This window comes from Zootoca vivipara, chromosome 8 (genome assembly GCF_965207765.1).
Source record: "Zootoca vivipara chromosome 8, rZooViv2.hap1.1, whole genome shotgun sequence".
NCBI lineage: Eukaryota > Metazoa > Chordata > Lepidosauria > Squamata > Lacertidae > Zootoca > Zootoca vivipara.
This window is the reverse complement of record NC_142591.1, coordinates 34044906-34071264: the sequence shown is the minus strand read 5'-3', so window position 1 is coordinate 34071264 and position 26359 is coordinate 34044906. Positions and strand designations below refer to the sequence as shown.

The window sequence follows — 26359 nt, the reverse complement described above, 5'->3', positions numbered from 1 at the left end:
TTTCAGAATACATTAAGACATGTAATTTGAATGAATGCAAATGCTGGCTTGTTTGACTTGGTTTTAACTAATTGGATCTTGAGATCCTCTCATAGAAGCATTGGGCAAAAGGTGACTTCCCTGCTTCACCCCCCAAGACCCATAAAGGTTGCCCTAAGAATCAGGGGATCATGCTGAATGAGGTGAGTCTGTGATATTTGTAGTTCACCCCAATAAGCAGGGTCCTTTAACCCTTGCAGAATCTTTTTGGGAGGCTGCTGGGAGAGGGAGGGATAGAAAAGCTATTATTTCACTGGGTCCAAGTCATTGCCTGTATTTTCAGCATAGGGCGGAGAATGGGACCATCTTTGACCATGGTCTTCTGACCATGAGGAAGAGAGCTGGAAAGAATGGAGGAAGTCAATGTGTAGAACAAAATTGACTAGTTAAAATAAACCATATTTTTCAACAAGGTTCTTTAGAATATATGTTAAACTTGTCAGCTCTTTAGCATCAATAATTTTTGAATTATTAGGAGATTTCCTACATTTTGCTTAATATTTAAAGCATTTTCCAATTCAAAATACATCATGGCCTCTTATTTAGGAGGGGAAAAGAAGAGAGAAGTATATTTATGACCTAGGGAACAAAACTGAGCAAACAGAGACAAGGCAGAATATTAAATCCGTGAAATGAATACGATGTGACGGGAGGGATATGTAATCAAAGAAAGCAGATGATTTTTTATTTATTTAATCATTAAGAAGAGATTAAGCAGTCTACTGAAAAATAACACTTGCTGTATTTTAAGGATACGGATCTTACATATTTTGATTACTTCTACTATGATCATTTTTTTAATAATAATAAAAGCCAGAGGTTCTGAATGACGATTGACATGGAGTGACTGGACCATAAGTTGCTCTCAGAGGATATTGGGAGAGAGGCGGGTAAAGATAAACATGCAAGATACCAGTCATTAAGATTGTCCAAAACCTCTCTGATCAATAGCATTAAAAATCTTGCCCTAAAACTGAGTAATCTCTTCAATATTCATTGGAATACTTTATACTAAACTAAACAATTGAAGTCCCCTCCCCAGCTATTTTCAGAGTGTGAGTTCAAAAAAATGTTTTACCTGGTCTTTCTTTTCATGAGAGTGTCCACTGAATGGACAATACATCAAAGGAGTGGGGTTGTGATTCCATCCACGGCTGGTTTGGGCTCTCAGTTAGAGCTTAGGGTTTGGGGGAAAGTGTTCACGATAGAATATATATTACTATTGGTGCATCATGGCTACTACATCCCAGGATTATATTCTAGGATCTTTCAATTAAGCATATTGCACGTGCTTAACATAGTACAGCGACTGGGACCCAGGTGGCGCTGTGGTTAAACCACTGAGCCTAGGGCTTGCTGACCAGAAGGCCGGCGGTTCGAATCCCTGTGACGGGGTGAGCTCCCGTTGCTTGGTCCCAGCTCCTGCCAACCTAGCAGTTCGAAAGCATGTCAAAATGCAAGTAGATAAATAGGAAGCGCTACAGTGGGAAGGTAAACGGCGTTTCCATGTGCTGCTCTGGTTTGCCAGAAGCGGCTTTGTCATGCTGGCCACATGACCTGGAAGCTATACGCTGGCTCCCTCGGCCAATAATGCGAGATGAGCGCGCAACCCCAGAGTCGGTCACGACTGGACCTAATGGTCAGGGGTCCCTTTACCTTTACCTAACATAGTACAGCAGTTTGCACCAATAAAATACTGGTGTCCACTTGCCTTTTATCAGGGCAGTCTCAAGCAGGTCGGGCACCCTGGCGCTGAGATGCGGAGATCGCTCTGGCGCTCCCGCCCTCGCAACGTGCAGCATGGCTTCCGCGCGGCTTCGCCACGCAGCGCCCCACCTGCCTGCCCGGCACCCTGGCGCCCCGTGTCACCAGGATTATACCTAGAGCCGGCCCTGCCTTTTATGGTAGTGATGGAAAGCCCAGTTCATAGAGGCTACTTCAGATGCTGCAATGTGAAGAGAGGTAACCTGACATCTTTAACCCAGACATGCCTCAGACACCTGTTCAAACAAAGGACATGTAGCAAATGGGATCTCCCTAATAGCTACTTGCCACAAAAATACCCTGCATTCCCATAAAATGCCCTGCATCCCTTGGCAGCTCAAGGACAATTCCTAAAGCTGCCTCAGTTCTCAATTGTTGTCACTCCCTGAAGCTCTAGGGCAGATATAATAGACAAAAGTTAGACAGTAACGTATCCAGTCCTCTGCCCAAAAATAAAAATACCATTCTCTTCTACAATACAGTTTCACTATGTAGGGTTGTGACAAATTGAAGCACTTTTAAAATGTTTATTTCTGCCCGGCTGGCAAAGAGTTAACCCACCTCCAGCCTGACTGGCATAGAACTCTGATGGGGGCGGGACTGTGCCCGGTTTTAAAAAAGGAGGGAGAGTCGGTTTGGTCAGTGAGGAGGGAGAGGGAGGAAGGTGTGGTGTGATGTTATGTGGTGGCTTGTATGAAGACAGTTAAGAGGCTAGGAAAACTTAAAGTTAAATGTTTGACTGAGTTTATTTTGTACAGCTGGAACAAAGCTAATTAATAAATGACACGTTAAAGAATCACTTATGTTTTTAACACAATAAAACTTCATCTCTGTTTTTGCCAACAAGAGGTCCGTCTGTATTTTTCCAGCGAGGTACCAGGACTCACAGCCGTGGTGACTCAAGAGAGGGCAAAACTCACCTCAGGCAGGGAGGTGGTGGTTTGTGTTCTGAAGTTACACGGAGGAGGCTTAGAAGGGTAACCTGAGGTGCCAAGAAGTTGCCAGAGTGCATAGGGCAAACTTCTACAGTGGGGGAATCCAACTGAGGGAGACCCTTTACTGGAGGCAAGAGGTTATTCCTGGGGGACAGCCTAGAGTTCCTTAAGGTACCAGGCCACGCAAGCTGGAAGGCTCTCCTTACTTAGAAACCCATTAGTAAAAGGGGTTTATTTTTGAGGCGTCAGGAGAAGAGGGTGGGTGTTTTCCCCTCTGGATTCCTGAGTCGCAGTGATAGTAAGGTAGAGTGGGACCAGGGTCGTCACATTTTTGGTGGCAGCGTCGTGATCGAAATTAAAAGCTCACGCGCCTAGTTTGGTTTGAGTCTGTCAGGATTTTCCTGTGAGGAAAATGACTCACGTAAGAAAACCCAGAGAGGCAAAAGGAGATGAAAGAACGGAAGGGGCTGAGGGAAGCCCAGGTTCTGAGGTAGAACTGATGAAACTACGAATTGAAATGGCCCGAATTGAAGCTGAGAGGGAAAAGATAGCAGCTGAAAGTGAGAGAGAAAAAGCTAGGATTGAAGCTGAAAGTGAGAGGGAAAAAGCTAGAATTGAAAGTGAGAGAGAAAAAGCTAGGATTGAAGCTGAAAGTGAGAGGGAAAAAGCTAGAATTGAAAGTGAGAGAGAAAGAGCTAGGATTGAAGCTGAAAGTGAGAGGGAAAAAGCTAGAATGGAAGCTGAGGAGAGAATGCAGTCCGAGAGGTTAAGGGTTCAATTAGAACAGGACAGAATGAAGCTTGAAGAGATACGTTTGCGATCAGAATTAACTAGTAGCCCAGTTAATAATGATAGTATCGCAATTAATTTAAAAAGGTTCCCCAAATTTGGAAAAGACGATAATGTCGAATCGTTTCTATTTACCTTTGAACGCGTTTGTGTGGAATTTCAAATACCTGAGGAGAACTGGATGCTTTATTTAAGACCTCAAATTTGTGGGATACTAAGTGAAATTTATGCTGACCTGAGGGAAGAAGAGCTGTCAAGTTACCAAGTATTTAAGCAAAGAGTCAGGGTTCGATGTGGGCTCACGGCTGAACAAAGCAGAAAGGCTTTTCGTGAGGCAAAAAAGGAACATAAAGAGACTTATGCCCAACTAGCTAGCCGCTTAGATAAATTACTTGACAGATGGATTCAAGGGAGTGGAGTGAAGGACTTTGAGGAGTTAAAACAATTAATTTGTTTAGAACAATTTTTTAAGCAAATCCCTAGCAATTTACGTTGGTTCTTGAGGGATAAAAAACTGAAAACTGTGGCACGGGTTGCTGAGGTCTTAGACGAACTACAAGGAGATTTCAATGAAATAACATTCCCAAAACACTCACAGAAGGGTAATCCATGGAGAAACAGAGAAAATAAAGACAGGCAAGAAAATTTTCCTGTCAGGGAATCAGTTTCTGACAAGACAGGGTCTAAGAAAATCACTTGTTTTTTCTGTAATCGTGAGGGCCATGTACGTGCCAGGTGCCCCCTGCTGGTTAAGTCGCAAACTACACCTACTGCAGCTAAACAAGTAAAACTGGTAATGCAGTCACAGGAAAATAGCTCGCCTCAGACAGAAGGCTCAGAGAAAGCAGACAGTCCAGCTGAGACTACTTCTAAGGTCTTACAGGTCTGGAGGGCTGAGCAGGAGTGCAACCAAGATTACATGGAGCCAATTGAATTAAATGGTCAGTCTTTTTTAGGTTTGAGGGACACAGGAGCAGAAGTCTCACTTGTTAAATCCCAATTTGTTCCAAAGGAGCAGTACCTCAAGGGTCAGTCCTATAGTTTAAAAGGCATATGGGGCCCACATTTTGAAGTACCATTAGCTGAAGTTGATATTACCTACAAAGGATTTTGTGGCAAGTGGAGAGTAGGAATCCTAAATGAGTTGGAGGTACCCTTTTTAATAGGGAATGACCTAGCTAGTCAGAAGCACCGTATTCAAGTGATAACTAGGTCACAGTCTCAAGTCACTGAGAGTAATCCTCCTGCAGTTATAGAGTCACCCATAGATCCTAGTGAGGACGAAGGGCTGATTAGCGTGCCAGTGGTCCAGGAGCACGGTGCCCAATTCTTGAGTGATCAAAAAGAGGATGAAACTATAAAAGAGCTGTGGGGTAAAGCACAAAGTCCTACTGCAGAAGTAACTGTGGAGAACCCCTGCTTATTTACCACCATTGAGGGAAGACTGTATAGAATTTCTAGGAGGAGGAAAACTGCTGCTGTTTGGGAAAGGAAGAAACAGTTAGTGTTGCCAAGAGCTTACCGGTTGCAAGTGCTACAAATGGCACACGACGCACCCTCAGCAGCGCATCTAGGCATTAGAAAGACTAGTGATAGAATCCAAGCAAGATTTTACTGGCCTGGGATGGGCAAAGACATCAAAGAGTATTGCAAGTCCTGTGTGATCTGCCAAAAAGCAGGCAAAAGAGCGGACAAAACGCGAGGCTTGTTACAGTCTATTCCTGTAATTACTGAGCCCTTTTCCAGAGTAGGAGTGGACATCCTCGGGCCTATCTCCAGAGTTACCAAAAGCGGGAATAAGTTTATTTTATGCCTCGTGGATTATGCTACGCGCTATCCAGAAGCAATACCTCTAAAGGACATTGACTCAAAGACTGTAGCAAAAGCCCTCATGTCGGTGTTCTTAAGGCTGGGATTCCCCAAAGAAATTATAACAGATTTAGGGACATCCTTCACGTCCAAGACCATGGAAGAGCTTTTAACTCTTTGTGGGATTAAGCATGTTAAAACTACGGCTTATCATCCACAGTCGAATGGCTTGACGGAGAAATTTAATTCGACCCTGAGCCGGATGCTAAAAACCTATTCCATCAATCATCCTAACGACTGGGATGAGAGGCTGCAACACTTCCTATTTGGTTATCGCGAAGTGCCGCAGGAGAGCACGGGGTTCAGTCCTTTTGAACTCCTATTTGGACGACAGCCACGAGGACCCCTAGACTTGATGAAAGCAGCGTGGTCAGGGGAGGAGCAGATCGACAGCCCTGATGTTGTGACGTATCTACAGGAGCTGCAGAGCGACCTCCAAGAGTTACGGGAGCAAGCTGCTCACAACTTGCAGCAGGCACAGCGTCGACAGAAGCAGTGGTATGATGCACACGCAAGAGACAGATCTTTCCAGCCTGGTGACAGTGTGCTCGTGTTAAGAACAAGACGTCGAAAGAAGTTGGAGATGTCGTGGGACGGTCCCTTCAAAGTGGTCGAGAGGATATCAGCGGTGAACTATTTGGTAGAGTTAGATGGGGAAGGGAACCGATGTAAAAACTTTCATGTAAATTTACTTAAGCCTTATTTTGACAGAAATAAGTTGGTGTTACAAGTAAAGGGGAAGATGACCCAAGGAATTCATTTAACTGGGTGGGGAGAGCTGAGGAATGGCACAACTCTAGCAGAGGTGTCATTCGATGAAAGTCTGACCCCAGAGAGAAAGGAGCAGTTAAAAATAGTCCTTGCTCAGTTTGCCCAAATCTTCTCAAACATCCCAGGGAGGACCAGCCTAGCAACTCATGTAATAGACACAGGGTAAGCACATAAGTGGGAAGGAAAACATCATAGCGGACGCCTTATCCAGGTATTTTTGAGAGGTATAGGATGGTGCAAATTATTATATGAAACGGTAATAACCCTAGCAGAACATTTGTGCTTAGGCATTATAGTCTGACACATGCCAAACATGGTTTATCTGTGTACAAGTTTATGAGATGTTAATTTAGTTGACTTTGTAATATGAATGTTATAGAATGCATTGAAGTATTTTTAACCCCAAGCCCATTGCTTTGGCATTGCTCTAGTTAGTTAAGAGCAAGCCGACGCAATGTCTTTGTGGTGGGGGAGATATGTGACAAATTGAAGCACTTTTAAAATGTTTATTTCTGCCCGGCTGGCAAAGAGTTAACCCACCTCCAGCCTGACTGGCATAGAACTCTGATGGGGGCGGGACTGTGCCCGGTTTTAAAAAAGGAGGGAGAGTCGGTTTGGTCAGTGAGGAGGGAGAGGGAGGAAGGTGTGGTGTGATGTTATGTGGTGGCTTGTATGAAGACAGTTAAGAGGCTAGGAAAACTTAAAGTTAAATGTTTGACTGAGTTTATTTTGTACAGCTGGAACAAAGCTAATTAATAAATGACACGTTAAAGAATCACTTATGTTTTTAACACAATAAAACTTCATCTCTGTTTTTGCCAACAAGAGGTCCGTCTGTATTTTTCCAGCGAGGTACCAGGACTCACAGCCGTGGTGACTCAAGAGAGGGCAAAACTCACCTCAGGCAGGGAGGTGGTGGTTTGTGTTCTGAAGTTACACGGAGGAGGCTTAGAAGGGTAACCTGAGGTGCCAAGAAGTTGCCAGAGTGCATAGGGCAAACTTCTACAGTGGGGGAATCCAACTGAGGGAGACCCTTTACTGGAGGCAAGAGGTTATTCCTGGGGGACAGCCTAGAGTTCCTTAAGGTACCAGGCCACGCAAGCTGGAAGGCTCTCCTTACTTAGAAACCCATTAGTAAAAGGGGTTTATTTTTGAGGCGTCAGGAGAAGAGGGTGGGTGTTTTCCCCTCTGGATTCCTGAGTCGCAGTGATAGTAAGGTAGAGTGGGACCTGGGTCGTCACAAGGGTGTTGGGGGAGGTGCTTAATGCTGAATATCTTTGATGATTACTGCTTATATCCCAACATCTTGAAAATGGATAAGCTATCCATTTTGCCAGTGATAGGGCCACGGTACCCACTCCTAGAATAGTAATCCCTACATATCTGCTGGTATGAGATCATGCTGTAAGACTGTTCTTAATACTGTAGTGTCATGGAGCCATGGCTTATCAATCCACATGAGCCAGAAAGGTGTATAGTATTGGAGCAGGGAGACTAGGTTTCAAATCCCCTCTTAGTCATCTTCATTGGGTGAACCTGAAGCAGTCGCAGCCTAATGTACCTCACAGGGTTATTATGAGGATAAAATGGGGAAGGGAAGAGCTATGCATGTCACCTTGAGCTCCTTTGCGGAAAAGGATATAAATGCAATCATTTAAAAATATTAATTTATATCCTTGTAAATTGATATTGAGATATTTTGTTTAATTTGAGGGTGCTTATAGAACCAGGCCTACCAGGAGATAGAAGAAGTCTCTACAGGGAAGAGATTTTGGGATGTCATGAGAAAGGAGACATTTTTAGTAATTTAATTTACTGTTGCGGTTCACTGTCACAAAGGGGGAAGGCATGTGGGATTTTCTGCCTCAGGCACCAAAATAACTTGGTTGGCCTTGAGCGCTGTGCACCTTGCCTGAGCGGAGGTAGGGAGGTGATGAGCATATTCTGCTCCATCTTAAGCAGCAAATGTCTTGGGCTGGCTCTATGGATTGTATTCAGTTTACTCAGACCAGTTCTATTAAAATTAATGGACCTAAGTTAGTTCTGAACACAAATTTAAATGGGTCTTCTTTTGAGTAAAGTCTAGTGATTACAACCCTATGGTTTATTGTTGCAAGGATCTTGAAGATAGCAATAGGAATTTGGGCGTTATAATAGCAGGAACAACTGAAGAAGACAAAGTGGCTTCATTAAGAGCTATGGCTATTGGCCACGTCATCTATATAAAAGATCTGTTCTTACCTAGTTCCTTTTACAATTTTTTTTTTAAGGTGGTATGGCACTTCTAGTATCAGGCATAAAATCCACCCCACCCCATATTATTATTATTATTATTACCGACTGCCAGAGTTATAGAGGGTTATACTAGATTTAGACGTGAAAAGCCTTTACAGTTGAATAAAATGAGATAAATTAAAATAGTGAATACTGCTGCCAATATTCTTTAAAATCCAGTTTAAGAGCATCCATGAGAAAAGAAGACATCTGAGCAATCATTATGATAAACACATCAGGGCAAAAATATTATTTTATTTCATGCTGTTTGGAACTGAAGATTGGTGCAATCCATATTTGTGAGGTACCATGATATTTATATCCTTCTACCTGCTGTGTGATGGAGAGAGGACATAAAGGTGGCATAGCTAAGGACAATGATAAAAATCCCCTTCATATAATATGCAATGCGCTGATTACAGGCCACTAGAGTATAGGTTGAATTGCATCACTGATGAATAGTCAAGGGACTCAGTTAACAAAATCAGTGCCTTTAAAGTATTTAATGATGAGGGCGAAATGAATGAAAGCATTTGTCACTATTACAATGGTTGTTAGAACATGCTAATTACGTATTAGCTTAATTATTACCATATGATCGTTTACAATAATTATTAAATTTTGTTCTTTGATTTTTTTTTAAACTGACCAAGTTTTACAAGTCAAATAGTTTTCTAGAAAAAATAAATTATAATGCTTTTAGATTTTCTCACTTTGTTGTTATTTGATGGCAGAGGTCTTTAAACTAAGCTGAAACTTTGTTGAGAAATCATTACAAACACAAGCATCCTCTCAAAAATGCAAACTCCACAAGCACCTCTTTTTATTACCATAGATACACTCAGCATCCCAAATCAATGAATAGTAAAAAAGCAACATCTTTATTATACCCAAATTGCGTACTACTGTATAATCTGCCTATACTTGCACCAAGAGGTGTGTCCAGGGGGTGGTGAATGCCCTTCTATTTCAGAGGGTTATAGTAGCTGTTTTGAAAGAGAGAACAACTGGACCTACAATGAAATGTGGCTTGTTGCGGGCTCTTTTTCAGGGTTCCAGTCAGCTATGTCCTTTTCTAGGATACTCCATTCCATTCCCCCCCCCCCGTTTTCTGTCCTCTCCCAAGTATCAGTCAGCATTCTACGGTCTCAGAACATGCTCAGTTCTTGTTGCACTGTTTTGAAGGTTTCCCTCTCTTGTAGGTATTTGTATTTCTGCAAACCTAAATAGTTCCTGATTTGTGCCCATTATGCTTGGATGACCCTAGGATATAGCATATGACCCAGTGCCTCCTGACACTATGCTGTGGGGAGGGTGTTTCCAACCAGCACCCACCTGGGTAGAGGCTTTGCATGCTAGATTCTCATTATGGAGATCTGGTATGCCACATAATGTTTACGCACCTAGTTTACCTCTGTCTTTTTCTGGTCATCCCAGAACAGGAAGGGTGACATTGGTTAACATGGCCACTTAAGGTGATGAAAAGGAGATCTTCCCTTTGGGTAGAAATTATTATAAGAAGTCTACTACATATATGAACAATAAGCTCATTTTGTATACTTTCATCTTCTTTTTAAAAAATTGTGCTTTCATTACCAGAAGTTAGAAATCAGTGCAGCCCCCCCCCCTTTCTGATCATTAAAAGGATGGTTTATCTTTATATGGATCTTTAATTTTAATAAGCTAATAATTCTGATTTTAGCTACTATTATCTTAATAGCTAAGCAGTCTCAAACATTTCTTCTGCTAATTTCTTTGGATAGCTTTAGCCATTTTATCAACCTGAATGAATGTTGCTGCATGGTGAACTCTACTGGGAAAAATAGGCTAACGTGTCAAGGGCATTGCAGATGTTTTAGATTGGTGCTGTTTGCCAATGTTAAGGATACACTGTATGGTTTTCATTAGAAGTTCTTGTGCTGCTTTCCCACTCCCCACCCTTCTCCTTCTCCAGTGTTGTGGAATTTTGATAAAAGAAACTGATTAGCTTGTTAATTAATCAGCTGTGCTGGATTTGATGGTTTTGTTGGAAAGATGTTTTCGCTACTACATGTTAGAGTGCCCTAATTATTTTATCATATTGTTTGGTTAATCAAAAGGGGGGGGGATATTCAAATAGTTTAGATAAAGAAATATGTATCCTAAAGTCAGATACTCTGCGTTCCTTAGGTTCCAATCTCCACCTTCATCCACATTCTTTTAATAATTATGGTGAGGACAGTGAAGAGAACTGATTCTATCTCATTTGAGATTCAGAATTAGGTTACATCTACTCTTAGATTAAGATTTTTTAAGGTTCAAAATGAAAACTATGCATTTTATATTAGAGAGGGGGGGGAGTAAGTAATGAGTCCTCTTTCTAAATGAATTTGAAAAGCAATTTGATTTTAGTTTTTCCAATGGAGAACATTAAAAAAAAACTACCTTACTTTATTTACTAACCACTGAATTGAATTGTTCACCTTTTATTACAGATATAAAGCAAAGACTACGAAGATGCAATCATTTTTGCAGCTCTCAGACTTCCAGTAATATATCTCTTGTGGTTTAAATAACAGATAGTTTTAAGTGTTTTTCCATTACCTTCGTGTAAATGAAAAATGCATAAAATATTTTAACAAGGCAAAAGTAATCCAAGGAGATTGTTATTTTGTGTTACAAATTAGGTTATTTCTGTCATAAAATTAAGAGAGAGAAAATCAGTGCAAGGACATTTCAGCTTAATATCATTTACCAAAAGGAACATGTAGCAGATTTAATGAGCTAGCAGGTCACCTGAATCCAGCTGTTTCCAACCAGCTTTATGAAACAGAGAATGCAGCTAGCAGTGGGAGGTAAGCATTATTACAAGCTCTCAAGGAGTTACAAAATCGATTTCTGCTTGAATGAATTAATTTAGATTATCAATTTATAACCAGCTACATGAATCCCATCAACTCAACAATTCAGTGAATGATCAGGCTCAGCCCTTGCAAGAGCTTAACAATTAGAGAAATCTCCCAATTACCTTCTGAGCCTTTAGTGATAGAGTTAGTGTGACAGGGGGCAAGTTGGAATGTTTGTCTAAGGATTTGAATATGTGAAATATAACACCTGAAAATGAGCAAGAGCATCAAGAGGTAAATCTTGTACTTAAGCTCCATGCATAGAATGTTATGGTGAATACAATGTTAGATATGTAAAACTGAGATTCAAATAACCCCCAGTCATTGAGCTTTGAAGCGTGGCTTTAAAATGACTCTTGTCTGAGACACTCAAACATTAGGAAGATACCGTGTGGCTCAACTCTCCTAGAACTGGACTACTTCACAGTACAGGTTGGGCAGAGTTTAAATGCTATCATTCACGGAAAGCTCCCTGCAATGTGGAAAGTTAGCAGGTCACGAAAAGTCTTGCCAAGGATCCTTGTCCCTGAACTAGTTGCTGTAGTACATGCTTTTTCAAAAAGAAGATTGAACTGGCTTTCCATCCAATCTACTTAATGGGGCTGCAGTGCCAAAACTCTGGATCATTTTTCAGGATCAGAATTTGTTGCCCAAGTCAGAAAATCCAAATGATTTCTACTGTGGTAACAACATATAATAAATAACTGGCCATGTATTTCTCTTAAATCTGCTGCCCTAGGTGGCAATCTCATTCTGTCTCGTGACTGGACTTGCCCTGACATTTCAAACTATGAAAGATTATGCGGACTTAATAGATGATAATAGAAAGGGAACCCTTTTAACCTAAGAGCCACATCGCTAATTTTAAAGTGGCCACTAGGCTGCAGTCATGGACATATAGTTTGCTGTTTTGTGGATGGGATATGTATATTTCCACTAACTAGGGAAAGAAAACATCAGCCCAACCTGCCCTTGTGCCTTTAATCTGCAACAACCAGTTTTTCCGAAGCATAGAGATAAACACAATGACCTGTTAATATCTGTTAAAGGCTCAGCTACAAAACGCAGCAGAAATGCTGGCAGCTCTTAAACGTACACACATATAACAATCCATAATGCCTCTTGCACACATGCACACATACACATGTTTGGGGACTCTTGCTCATCCCTGTTGACTGCAGTACTTTCATCTTTCTTGTTGTGCTGGGAGAATCGACTGAGCCAAGTCATATCAATACCCTTAGAATCACATCATTTGCTTGACACAGCCAATAGAGATAGGGTTGGCTCCTGACAAAATGCAGAGTTGAGCCAAATTAAAATACAGCATATGGGAACAGTAAGAGGCCAGATGGGTATAGGAAGCAGTCTAATTTGGCCAGAAGGGCTGAGGTGTCACACACTTGAAATAAAACAACTAAGGCTGCAGTTCTTATTATGTTTTTACTCTGCAATAATAACACTATAACAACTCAAAGACCTTTCCAGATTGTGGGGTTCCAGGATAAAATATATATGAGTGGTCAGAATTTCTGATAGACCCAGTTAAACTGGGTCTTAATGTAATCATAATGTCAACAGGACCATGTTTTTGGGACTTGTCTGAGTAATGGATTGTCTATCAAGTGACTTGCACTTGCACTGCATGGGTAACTACATTGCTTTGAGGTAATGTGTCATACTTGTATTAGATGTTTTCGAGGAACGTCTCTGTGCAGGCAAAGTATTCATAGCCCATTTCAGAATGTTTTCAATGGTTCTACAAGGCCAACTCTGACTCTCCCTTTGGCAGAGCAAGCAACATGACTTGGTATTTAGCATCACTTTTAAAATATACAGTGAATGCAGAGGTAATACGGTATATGAGAAGTCCATTGATGTTATCATCCCATGGGATACTCCACTTAACCAAATTATAGCCATACTCTTAGAAAATTCAAAGTTTCCTAAACACTGTAGAACAGATTCAGTCTATTTAACTCATGTTGTATCTTTTGGTCCAGAAGGGCCGTAGACATTATCCTCAGAAGTTTTTGTTTAATTATCCCAGAAAAAATGTGAGAGAGCTTGAAGGTAGTTTAATGTAGGGGAAAGCCAAATACGTCCTATTATTTCCACAATTCTGGCTATAATGAACTGTAATTTGTCAAATATATTTTCACTTTTCTTTATTCTATGTTGGCAAAGGCTTTGAATGCAATCCCTGGTGCTTACCTTAACACCACCTCGCTGTGATTGCAAATGTATCTCTCTTCAGCTGCATTGCAGAGAGAGAGAGAGAGAGAGAGAGAGAGAGAGAGAGAGAGAGAGAGACTGCTCCTGGCAGCAGGCTAGGATGGGCAGATGACCTCAAAATGCTGAGGGCCTATAGCTGCGGTGTTCCACATTATTGATAGTAGCAGAGATATTGACAGTCCGCGCTTGGAAGGAAAATAGGAGTTTGATATGACATATTGTGTGTCTCAGCAAGACTCATAAATAATTTTGACAAGTTTTTGTATGCATGGGAAAGTCCTTGATTCAGCCTCCCATAAAAATAAACTTCTATTATGGAATGTATTTGTCAAGTGGCTGTGTGATGGATGGAGCTGCGTTTACCCCTTGGCAGTTCGATGAGTTTTAGATGCACAGCTTACCAGAGAGGATTTACGGGCAGTAAGGAAATAATTATTCAGTATGAAATACATAATTCTTGTACCTGAATTTTCATTTTTTATTATATTTTGTTTCTGTTGTGTTTCTGCTCTTTAAGACAAAAGGCCCTGCCATTTTACTTGGAATTATTGTTCCTTGTTTGGTTTCCAAACAAGCTGATTTGATCATGTTCAGGTCTGTTTTGAAACTTGGCTTATATGTATTTTGCTAATTGGGTTTGGGCTTATATGCATCCTCCATCAACCCAAAAACCTAAAGCTTGCAAAGAAAATTTTGTTGTTTAAAATTAACCCCTTATATATTTTATTCCAGGCTTCATTGAAGAGTACGCATGAATAGTTTACTTTGCTGTTAGCAGCTGTCTAGCATTAGATGAGCCATGTCTGTGACTTGTTTATTCTACTACTAGTGTTTAATGTTTGTTGAATACTGACCACATAATAAGTACCATTCTTCCATTTTTGTCTTGTTATTCCATTTGCTTTCAAAATAAAGCCACAAAATGTATTACTTCCCTTCATAACTGGGTCAACCCTTTTAGCAGAAGTTTGGCTAGCTGTTTAACTTTGGTTGGCTCCTTGTTCTCTGTTCTGACTTCTCCCTTTTGGTCTGTTCAGCTTTTTATTTCTTGCACTTATTTACAGTTTCTTTAGCCACACTCTATGTTATCTCACTTGCTTAGGGCATATGTCTCTGGGCACATTTACAAACTATTTCTCTCCTTGTTCAGGGAATGAGCACCTCCAGAACATGAATGGCTGGGTGGAAGTTAGATCACATGTGTTTGTAGACAGATATGTAAGAGTGCATAACTTTGGTCTGAAGTTTGGCTTGCAGAGTGGACTCATAAGGCAAGCCCTCCTAGTGTCCCTATTTTCCAGGTATGTCCCTGATTTAGGGAAGCCATCCCAGTTTCTTATTTAGTCCCGGAATGTCCCACTTTTCCTTAGGATGTCCCTATTTTCACTGGAGAAAAGTTAGAGGGTATGGAGTTATCTGCCCTCCCAGCCATCTGAAGGCAATCCTGTATAGGGAAGTGGTTTTTTTTTTTAAAAAAAATGTTTACTGTTTCTTATGTTTTCTTATGTTTTTATATATGTTGGAAGCTGCCCAGAGTAGAGTATAAATAGTAAAATTATCATTATGGAATGGGATGTCCCTATTTTCATTGGAGAAATGTTGGAGGGTATGATAAGGTACTCAGAGAAGCAATGGAGATGAGATCAGAGCTCTTTAAAAAATATGAAGAAGTGGTGAGGAAGTAAGGGGGGAGGAAGTAGGGTGGGGAGGAAGTTAACGATGGGAATTGGAAAGATGGCAAGAGAGAGAAAGGAAGAGAAAGAAGGTTGTACCTTCTTTCCTTGACCACTGTCTGAAAAGCAGGGAGGAGGTCAAAAGAATAGACTTTTCTCAGCTATGGCAAGGCTTTAGCAAAAAGAAAAAAGGAAAAAAGAAAGAAAAGCACCCAGGCCCATAATTCTAGGGAAAGCCAGGCTGCATTTATCACAGCAAGACCCTTTTCTGTAATCTCCTGGAGATATAAAAACCAGCATTTAACAATGCATTCCAACTTAGGCAGATTCTCTGCCAGTATCATGTTCTGGTGAAGGCTTGTTCAATTTAGAAATCCAAAACTAGTTCTATGTTTGGATGATGTAGTGGGGCCCCCTAGAATGGTCATTTCCAGAAGAAAATGCAATTGCCTTTTCCTGCTGAAAAAATGAGGGGAGTCTATGCTTTTAGGTGTATTTTTAAACCATTAGTCATGACGTGGCACATAGCAATCAGCAAATGTCACCATTAGGCGCTTTTTAAGGGAGTTTAACATTGTTAACTGCAAAAAGGTTGTCTGAACATACTAGCTAAGAACATTCAGTAGTGGTATTCCTTTTTTATACAACACTGTTATGTCTAGTAGTAGTAGTAGTAGTAGTAGTAGTAGTGTAGTACGTTGCTTGCTATCTAAAGGTCTCCAAGAGACTTATAACACATTTAAAAACATTAACATACACTGTACCATTAAGAAGCATACAAGATGCCAACCATTCATTAACATATATACTATGTTTCATTTTTATCAGAAGCTGATGAAAGAGAAACAAATGTTTTGCTATCTAAATGAAAAATAAAGTATTTTGTTAATCACAGTAACACACAGAGAGAGAGAGACAGAGAGAGAGATTTACATAAACACACTCACAAAACACTCAAAATCATCATTATAAGCTTCATATGTAGAACAAAATTTGTCACTTAACATTAATTGCTTCATTTTACTTTTTTGGTTTGAAGTATAGTTTCTAAAAACCACCACCACCACCCCACCCACACAGCTAAGCAGAAATTGCAAGTTTAGACTATTCTATTAAGACTCGTTAATTTGGAATTTCTGGTACAGAATGAGGGAAAATAGGACATAATTTCACCAATTTTTTGACCTACACTTTATTTGGTGTTGTGGGAAAGCTTTTAAAGAAGAAATTAGCATGCACTTTAGTTTTTCTTTGGATTCCTGCCCAAAGTATATCGGTAAATATATGGAAAACCTCTTAAAATGGAGCTTACTTTCCCCCCATAGTCATTATTATATAAAACTTACTGCTTCCTATGCAGAATTTTTCAAGCAATATTTTAAATACATATCCCAGGAGGCAATTCACAGGCATACTGGTAAAATTTCATGTAAGTGATCTGCATTAACAATATTTCAATCTCTATTGACATATAATAGTTTGACATGATGTTTTGCAAAGGATATATTCACACTGATTTCAACAACATGTAGTATTTCAGGGTTTTATTTTCCAAATATCTTCAGGCATCTTCATTTCATTTTCCTTTTGCTTCAAGGGTCTGTCAAGGTATATTTCAGTGCATCTCAAGGCACCATCAAAGCACAACATGTATTGAAATTTAGGGGCCTGGAAGCAAACTAGTTGATCACAGCTGCTCTACATTGCATGGAGTATGAGATGGTCTTGCGAGTATTCTTTTCTTGTCATCTGCAAAATATTTGAATAATATTAAAGGATATGGTGAACAGATTATATAGTTCATTAGAAAAAACTGTGATCCGACAGCAAAGTAAACTAGCCAAAAAGAAAAAGAAAAAAGAGTACAGATTGTATCTAATACAGTTGTAGAGGGCCAGAAGCATTGAGCTCGGAATAATGCTCAGTAATACAAATAATTGTTACAGGCGTTGTGTCAAATTCTTAAAGGTGCTTTTCATTTATGTTGTCGTAGAATGGCAAATGGGTAAACATTAAAAAGAAAGTGTGAGTAAATATCCTTAAAGCTGATGAATGGGAGAAGATTAGGTTTTTTTGGGGGGGAGGGAATCTTTTTACATTCAAATGCTGTTCGTTTTTATTACCCCAAACTACCATTTATATAGCCTCTTTCTTTATATATTTGGAAAAATAAAATATTCTCATAAATCATTGCAGATTTGTTTCTGTAACACTGCTTATAAAATAATGTATCTAATGTCAGGTAATACACTTATTAAAATTGAAGTACTAGACCTTTAAACTAGGTGTACACTTGAACTAGTTGGGTCACTTATAGTGGCACTGGTCAAGATGGCTGATATATGTCTAACACTTTTCGCAAGACTGGAGATCCCTTAGAGTGCAGTCTTCTGATCAGCTATGCATATAAATATCTCCTTGCATGTGATAGTCAAGCATGCATAACTGACTACAAGCTTATAGCCATAATTTCAGCTGTATGTCATGTTACAAGTGCAGAAGAAATGTCTTCAATATACACTTTTTCTCTTCTTTTTTAAAGGATGTTAACATTTAATTAGAACAATAAAGTGTAATAGTGAAGTAAAAGAATAAGCATATAAAATTACAATAGTGTGTGTATTCTGTGTTCAGGATATTCAGGATATTCATTTAGTAGAGAACACACAGTTCACCTGTGAGGTAGAGCTTCTGTGTGGGAGTCGTGATGCATATTTAATGCATGACTTAAAAAGAAAGGCAGGTTCGGTGACTTGTGAGCAATCTTAGAAAAGTATGTTTCATGCCAATTCTGATGAGGAAATCTTATAGGAAATATGTTTTCTCTCTCCCCACCCCCATTAGACAATGTGTCATATTTCACAGCAGAACCCTTCACATTTTCATATTAAGTGATTAATTGTTGTATAGTCTTTATTGTATTTTTATTGCACTTTCTGATTCAAACGAACTAAAAAAAACCATTCAACCTCCCATTCCTTCCAAGTATATGAACCCATTAAACTGGGGGCAATCTATGACATAGCTCAGTTCATGATTCTTGGACCACCCTCAAGTAAAGAGAGAAGAGGGTTCAACTGCTCATGATTTTCCTTCTCCTCCCATACTCATCTTCTAGTACCCAACTGAGCTCCAAGAGAATCCTGTCAGGCATTGTGCCTTGCAGTCTTAAATGCTTTCCCACCTGATGCCCACTTTATGTTTACTGCTCCCCTGTTTCTTTATAGTCCCTGCCTTCCAGACTCAAGACAACAAAATTCCATTATCTAGCAATAGGCCTCTGACATGATGTAGCATAGCATGCTTTTTCCTTTCTGGTTTCCATACAAATATGACTGTCAAATAGATATCAATAAACAATCACAATAGTTTTTTTGGAGTAACAATGAATGCACTGATCAATGTGTTTTTCCAATCAGCTAGGTTTATTTTGCATTCTCTTAGCTCCTTTGTCATGGTTAGAATCTTTCACAACTCCTGTGTTCAAGATTATTGTGTAGTTTAATCCTTTTAATGCATTTTGGACTATCTGAAGCAACTTTCTTTAAAAAAATTAAGGCCTTATCATAATAAAATACTATAAAAATGAGCTAATCTAAATGAAAACAGAAACAGAAAAAGGAAATACAAAGTCCTCTCTTAAAGGTAGAGCCAGACCCAAAAATCTCAAATTTATTGATTTTCCTTTCCACACAAAAAGTCTAAAAGGGGTTCTCTAGTTATTCATCTTTGTTCACACAAGAATCTCTCCACTGTGGTCATATGTTAAAATAATATTCCATAGTTATTTATTTATCGTATATTCATAAATTCACACCCAGTTCCATACCTTCCAATCCAATTTCTAATGTTATTTGTTGTGATTTTCTAATCCTTTTTAATTTCCACTTCTTTCATTTTTTTTCCGAGAGAAGCTTCAGAGGTTTGGCAGCTTTTTTCTCTGAATTCACTCTAAATTGTACACATAATCCTTTCTCTCCCAATTATATCTCTGCTAGCTCAGGATGTCTCTTGATTTCTGCATCCATGGTTTCATTCCACTCCTCCAACATCTTAAGTCCACCATTTGGCTGTTTCATTTCTCTAGACCTGTGTCAATGTCTTCTCCATTGCATCATCTACTACCTTCAACTTTACCATTTCACTCTACTGTTCTGGCAATCCTTTATTGAAATTGTTCCCCAAAGCTTCTGTGACTTCTTTAATTCCATCTTCAAGTTCATCCTTCTCTAGCCCATTTCATCAGTTCAGCTCTGATCTCTTTTAATTGCTCATTCAATAATTGCTGTAAAATGCCAACAGTCAATGGGGTGTCCAACAATTTATTTGCCATACGGAATGATCTTGTTAATAGCCCTGTCTCCACCTTAAGATCTTCACATCTCTTCCTTAAGAGCTTCAGACTCCCATATCAATCTTAAGGTATGCACAGCATTCCTTATCAAGCGGCATTCCTTTCCCACAGTGACATGGAAAATGTACTTTCAATTTGAAGTCAGCACTTTTCGTTGAAAAAACAAAAAGTTAAAAGTAAAGTAAAGTAAAGATCTCTAACAACAATAACAGCCCTTGGACATTCAAAACTTTGCAAACAATTAAAACATGCTTTTCTTTTGCTTTCAGTCTTTTAATGATAATATCTTTTTAAGATAGAAGTTACCTTACACTCCATATACCCCTGTAATGAACTCTGTCAACGAGCTGTTGACAGAAGATGTTTAGTTTGCCATGCTCCTCCCCTGGAAGCCTATCTGAAGCAACTTCCTGAAGATTATACTGTTTTGTACTATAGGGGGTGGAGTAGGGCTGAAATAAGAACCATATTTCTTCAACAGACATAAGTGATGCTCAGTGTGCTTTAGTGTACTTAACTAAAAATATTCTGCCAGAAGGTAGTGACCCACAGGCAGCTGAGCACTATGAAAGCTATAATTTTTAAATAAAGACCCCTTGCTATGTGGATCTGCTCTGATGTGTAAAGGTTCTCATGCTAGCACAGATTCTGCCAGAGTTTGCATTATTATCTTTAGGGTTTTGTTTTAGGAGATAATTTTTATAAAATCAGTGTTGTAATGCAGGAGTTGCATACTGACAACAACCAGTTCTCTCTTTCAAAAAGTCCCAGAGGCATAGCTATAGAGAGGGAAGTTGGAGGAAGGCACATCAGATTTGAGTGGGGGGGAGTACATGATGGTTTTCTGGATAGCACTGAAAATAGCCAGGTTCTTCTTGGACGAGAAGGGCTATGCTACCATTTAAAATTCTCCATTGCAGACAACTATAGCAACTTTAAAACGGGATTCCATATTTGTGGTGAGGTGGGGTGGATTGGCTGCTTTAACCCCCCCCCCTTAGCTTACTGCTAAATGTAGTACAGTACGGGTGGCGCTGTGGTCTAAACCACAGAGCCTAGGGCTTGCCGCTTAGAAGGTCGGCGGTTTGAATCCCCACGATGGGCTGAGCTCCCGTTGCTCAGGTCCCAGCTCCTGCCCACCTAGCAGTTCAAAATCACGTCAAAGTGCTTCAGTGGAAAGGTAAACGGCGTTTCCATGCGCTGCTCTGGTTCGCCAGAAGCGGCTTGGTCATGCTGGCCACATGACCCGGAAGCTGTCTGCGGACAAACGCCGGCTCCCTCGGCCAGTAAAGCGAGATGAGCGCCGCAACCCCAGAGTCATCCGCGACTCAACCTAATGGTCAGGGGTACCTATATCTTTACCTTACTTTTAAAAAACATGGAAAATATAAGATCAATAAAGCCTTTGGTTTAAGGGAGGTTTTATGCTTCTTTTAAATTCACTCATGCTCCAAAAAAAGCATGGGAAATCATACATTATGGCTCATTGCCTTAAATTGCACCCTGTAAGCAGTAAGGACATTGTACTGTTGTACAGATCTTGAAAGAAATAAAAGTTGAACAAATGGATCATTCACATGGATCCAGGTATTTGTAAATTAAACATCAAACAATTGCACAAACCAATGATCTGTATGATTCAAGACCTTATGGCTTGAAAGGTAGGATTAGATAATCCTTGTGATCCCTTCTAATTCTAGAGTTGTATGTATGTGTGATTTCCTGGCCCCTCAGCATTTGCCTCCTAAGATGGCTGTCTCACTCTAAGAATGCCTGGTTGCTGGCTGCTGTTAAGTCTGGCAATCTGCTGAGATGATAGTGCACACTGCTTGCATACATTGCAAAGGAATAGACAACAAATCAGGCCGTTGGTCCATCTAGCTCAATATTGTTCACACTGACTAGCAGCAGGTCTCCAGAATTTCGGACAGGACATTCCCAGCCTGGGATCTTCTGTGGGTAAGGCAGGTTCTCTACCTGAGCTACGGGCCTCCCCCATTCACAGATGCAATGAGGGCCAAGCAACATTTATACATCTGAGCCACAAAATCTGTCTTTAGTTTCTATTTCATAGTCATAGAGCTGGAAGGATCCACAAAGCTCATTTAACCTCTAAAACCCGCTACAATGCAGGAATCTTTTGCCTAATGTTGGGCTCAAACCCACAACCCTGAGATGAAGAGTCTCATTCTCTACTGACTGAGCTCTTTCCTAGCCATTATGTTTAAATTTCACAGTTGATTATTCACTGCAGCTGATGAGGTAAATAATTAAATTTGCTGTGTAACAAGCACTATTTTACCAGCAGCAAGCAGAATTTATGCCACTATTTGGGCTATCAGTGATCCAACTTATGGATGATATTCCCATGACTTTTAAAAAGAGCACCAAAAGCATGGAGTTTTAAAGTAGACATATTAAGCAATAAATAGTAGCACTGAAAAATCAATTTAAAAAACCATAGGTAGTTCTTATGCCTAATTTAATTAAGTCTGTATCATGTATAAAACTGCATTTACAAGTCAAGTTATAGCTAGTTGTTCTTATTGAAATGTAGCTCTCGTATACCCTGTGAAAACACAGTGACACACAACTAGCTATAAAAAATGAAATATTCCAACATATCCAATATATCTGTGAATAAATGAGATGTGCAGAAGTAAAAGGGGAAAAAACAACTTAGAATTGTCGAAAGAATTACATGAGAATAATAGAAGGGTGGTTTTCCCCCCATTTTATTGATTATTCCCAGAACTTTAAGTTTCACAGTTAGATTGACAACTGAGTTATTTGCCCATCCCTAGTGACTGACAATAGATAATGGAAAGGCTTTTACCATGATATAACAGCACAGAATAATTTCTAATTTACTACTGTAGTTCTCATCAAAAGTACCTCAGCAAAAACACTAGATTTATCACTTCAATTACTGGAATTTCACATTTAGTTTAAAGAGACATGTTTCTATAATGTGACAGGCTTTACACATTCTGAACTTATTCAGACATTTCGGCTATCAGAATAATCAGGCACAGATATAAATGAAAGCAATTGTTTTAGTTTTATAACTTTCAGTTCTTTCTGCTTGGCAGTGAATGAAACAGAGCCTAAATTCAGGGTCTTTGCCAAATGAGGCATATTTTCAGACCAATTTTTTCTTTCTTTTTAGATATCATGTTCCCAATATTTTATATGAGAACTAATAATATACCATTGATTCAATGATTACAAATCATCATGCATTCTCAGCTGCATTTGTCCAGAAGTTGTGGCTGATATCCAAAACTTTTAAATAATCAAATCTGATCAATTAGCAGTAGTGTTCATAGAGGACAAGAGCAGCCTGCGACAAAATGTTGCCATATGGGGCATTCATATTCAGAGTTCAGCCCAGCCAGCCATACCATGTTCCAGCATGCTGCATTCTACCCCCAAAGCAGCCAGTGTTCCTGGCCACTGAGCATGCTCAGTCCTTATCTTGTTGGGGGCAAAGGATCTACTTATCTTGGAGTTCCCCTGAGCCTCGTCATAACTCCGTCTTCTGTGCTGATGGTGCCATTTTGGCTACATATGGATCCACTCTTGGAAAATGAGTTCACTATGAGTAGATTGTATTATCTTACTGAGGGCTGGTAACATCTGAACTTGGAGCTAAAACCTCTTAACCCGGAGAGCTGATGTGTCACTTCGGTGCTTTGCTTCTGGTTAAAATGCAACTGTTTATCTCATTACTGTGTTCTTTGACCACACAAGCCTCATCGACTTCCACTCATTTTCCTTCCCATTGCATTTTCAACAGAAATTCGTTGCCAATATTTTTGCTCTTCTCTGTCCCATTTTCCCTGTTCCCCTTCTGTTTATTTTCTTCCCTGTTCCCCTTCTGTTTATTTTCTTTCCTCCTTGCTTGTGCATCACCTTTGCATCCTTCCCTCTCTTCAAGGGCAACAAAAACGAATTATCTCTTTCTATACTCAAGACAGCCCCCACTGTGAGGTAGGCTACACTTCAGTGATAGTGATTTGATCTGAAGGCAATATTAGCATAGCACCAACAAATCTAGGTTCCTCTAACTTTTAGCCCTAAACCTTTGTACCGTCTAAACAGTTAGAATTGTGGCATTACTATGATTCAGATCCAAGTGCCAAGACTGAATAAGATTTTTCTTAGTTCATCATCCAACGTATGTGAGGTGCTTTGATTGAAGCCCAGGTGTAAATAGCATCTGCTTTTTTACTTCGGCAAACTGGTTGGCCAAAGGTAAATAAGCAGTTTTCTTATTGAAGGTCTATGAAGTCAGTTAACATAGGGGTTGCATGATCCCTGTCTCAGATCACAGAATCAGAGAACTGGAAGGGACCCTGAGGATCTAGTCCAACGCCCTGCAATGTACCTTTATAGCTTGTGTCCTGTTACTCCAGTCTAGATTGACATTAATCCTCAGAATGTCCCAGTTATGACAATAATAATAATAATAATAATAATAATAATAATAATAATAATTTATTTATACCCCACCCATCTGACCAGGTTTCCCCCAGCCACTCTGGGCGGCTTCCAACAAAATATTAAAATACAGAAATCCATCAAACATTAAAAGCTTCCCTAAACAGGGCTGCCTTAAGATGCCTTCTAAAGGTCTGGTAATTGTTGTTCTCTTTGACCTCTGGTGGGAGGGTATTCCACAGGGTGGTTGCCACTACCGAGAAGGCCCTCTGCCTGGTTCCCTGTAACTTGGCTTCTCGTAGCGAGGGAACCGCCAGAAGGCCCTTGGTGCTGGACCTCAGTGTCCGGGCAGAATGATGGGGGTGGAGACGCTCCTTCAAGTATACTGGACCGAGGCCGTTTAGGGACCTTCACCGCCGTTTAGGGACCTTCACTGATAGCCCTTCACTGGTTTTGATTTAAAAGAGAGGTAGAGCTGGGTATCATCCGCATACTGATGAACACCCAGCCCAAACCCCCTGATGATCTCTCCCAGCGGCTGCATGTAGATGTTAAAAAGCCTGGGGGAGAGGACAGAACCCTGAGGCACCCCACAAGTGAGAGCCCAGGGGTCTGAACACTCATCCCCCACCACCACTTTCTGAACACGGCCCAGGAGGAAGGAGCGGAACCACTGTATGATAGTGCCCCCAGCTCCCAAGCCCTCTAAGGATGTTATGGTCGATGGTGTCAAAAGCCGCTGAGAGATCCAGCAGGACTAGGAAACAGCTCTCACCTTTGTCCCTAGCCCGCCAGAGATCATCAACCAGTGCGACCAAGGCAGTTTCAGTCCCATGATGAGGCCTGAATCCCGACTGGAAGGGATCCAAATGGTCCGCTTCTTCCAGGCGTGCCTGGAGTTGTTCAGCAACCACTCGCTCAATCACCTTGCCCATGACTACTCTTTTTATGTATTTTATTTTTAGCGTTCACATTATTTTCTGATTCTGATAGTTACTTTCCAAAAGCAGACAAATCCATGTGACGGTGTTTTGCACCTCTTTCCTCTCCCTGCCCCCAGGTGGCAGAGAGCACAGCTGCCAAGTTTTCCCTTTTCTCGCGAGGAAGCCTATTCAGCATAAGGGAAAATCCCTTTTAAAAAGGGATAACTTGGCAGCTATGGGCAATCTGAAGCTTGGGAACAAACTTGGAAGTATCACAACATTGTTTGAGTAGGCAGGCTACAGGCTACATTAAGACACTGTAAAATATGTTATGTCTGGGTATTGGCAACATAGGCAAATTAACTGCACCTATGTTTCCTTTTGCTTTATACGTTGGTGTTTTTAAAACCATTTTACATGTCAGTTTTTTCTGTGCTGTTTTGTCAGGCTACCATAATATGACTCGGAGATTCTTAGAAACTTTAGTATTTCCTTAGTGCTCGCCAGTGGCAAGTCCAACCTCTTTTTTTAGTTAACCAACAATAGTGAAAAAACTTTAGAGGGGGGAAGCTTATGGGCCAGGGGAAGTCCACATAGAATGATGACTGCTTGTTGGGAAGGGATGTGAAACTGGGGCAGAGATGAGGAATGGAGTAAAGTATCTTGGAAGATGGTATCACAGTATCTGACTTGAAGCTTGAACAGGAGTATTTTGCTGTATTCTGCAGTTTATCTTTTCAGGCCATCACTTTTGTTTATTATGACTAAAAACACATTTTGCTTGATTTTCTGTGAACAGCATTCCAAAACATTGACTGTAGTGGGACTTATTGTACGGTAAGAGTGTTTTTTAAAAAACCACATGAGTGGGTCTGGAGCCTGTGTACAGGATGAGGGCTCTAAAATATGACCTTAAATCTTAGTAGGCCAGGTGTTGGGAATTTGATGAACTGCAACTTTCCAGCAAGCATGGAAAATCATCATTCCCAGCAAGCTTAGGAGGATGGGAATCATAGAATTATAGAGTTGGAAGGGACCTGGAGAATCACCCTAGGAGTTGTAGTTCAGCAACATCTAGCTCACCCAAGGCTCCCCATGCCTACTGGAGGCTTATAATGCAAACCTAATCACCTACTCAGAAGGAAATCCTATTGAATGCAGCAATGCTTTCTTCCAGATAAGTGGGTTTTAGGGTTGCGGCTTTAACCCCTTGGAGCATGGGTAATTGATTAAAGCAGCAATGTATGCAAAGGCTTTACCAGGTCAAAGTGTTGAGACTAGACAAGTTTATGGTTGAGTAGACAGAGGTTAGTTCCATGCTAGTAATCCAAGCAAAATGGGTGAAGTTTGGTATTGAAGGTGGCATGACTGGAAAGAAGGGTGAGATTAAGCAGAACCAGAGAGT

At 40.3% G+C, this 26359-nt stretch overlaps 1 protein-coding gene and 1 long non-coding RNA gene across 6 annotated transcripts in view; one reads left to right on the top strand and one right to left on the bottom strand.

Annotated features, from left to right (window-relative positions):
• LOC118090244 (uncharacterized) overlaps positions 1 to 26359 on the bottom strand; it is a 142489-nt gene that overhangs the window by 215 nt on the left and 115915 nt on the right. Inside the window, exon 5 of one of the 2 annotated variants that reach the window (XR_015951662.1) lies at positions 16746 to 16983. This is a non-coding gene — a long non-coding RNA (uncharacterized LOC118090244). Of the gene's footprint in view, positions 1 to 16412; positions 16984 to 26359 lie in introns of those variants that run through there. The other variant, XR_015951661.1, reaches the window with a different exon arrangement.
• Positions 1 to 26359, top strand: part of ZNF407 (zinc finger protein 407) — a 349915-nt gene that overhangs the window by 275209 nt on the left and 48347 nt on the right. The gene's annotated exons all lie outside the window — the stretch shown is intronic.